This window comes from Cryptotermes secundus, unplaced genomic scaffold, assembly GCF_002891405.2.
Source record: "Cryptotermes secundus unplaced genomic scaffold, Csec_1.0 scaffold1382, whole genome shotgun sequence".
Lineage (NCBI taxonomy): Eukaryota > Metazoa > Arthropoda > Insecta > Blattodea > Kalotermitidae > Cryptotermes > Cryptotermes secundus.
In genome coordinates this window covers 198337-199009 of record NW_019742987.1, presented here as the reverse complement: position 1 = coordinate 199009, position 673 = coordinate 198337, and positions in this window count along the sequence as shown.

The window sequence follows — 673 nt, the reverse complement described above, 5'->3', positions numbered from 1 at the left end:
ACGGTCGCCATACTTTATCGGGGTCACCAATGTGGGATTGTCGTCAATACTCCAATAGACAAACCACACGAAACTGTACAATTGTATATATTGAATCGTTTAAAGTCAATATACAAAACACAGAATATACATATAATATTCAAGCGTTGGCTGGCCGGTCTGGGCGGTGATGCAGCGCTGCGCGTGCTGGTAGGATCGACTGGCTCGGCCGGTTGCTGGGTTGCGGAAGATGCGTTCGCTGGAGGTTTGCGTCAACTATGTCAGTTACCTGGTCGCAGAAGTGGAGTTGATGCCTCTGACTGCGTTGCCGTTTCGAGTTAAACTGATTGTATTGTTGGCTCCCAGTCTTAAATACTGCAAGCTGGGAGGCGGAGCGAAAGTTACAGTTGTCACGGCGCACATCCATTGGGCCGTGCACGGAAAGGCGGGGCCACTGTGAAGTTTATAAATATATGTAGCTGGTATATAAGTCGTAGTAGTTGGAGAGGGTATAAATTCCGTGTCCCTTTGGTCACAGCTGCCTGTTTGGCACTTTCTGAAACGGGTGACGGTTGTCTGCCAGACGCTGTGGGGATGCTCCCACAGAGGATATACTTGGAGAAGATCAGTTTGGATTTAGAAGAGGAAAAGGAACCAAGGATGCAATTGGGATGATGAGAATTATAGCAGAACC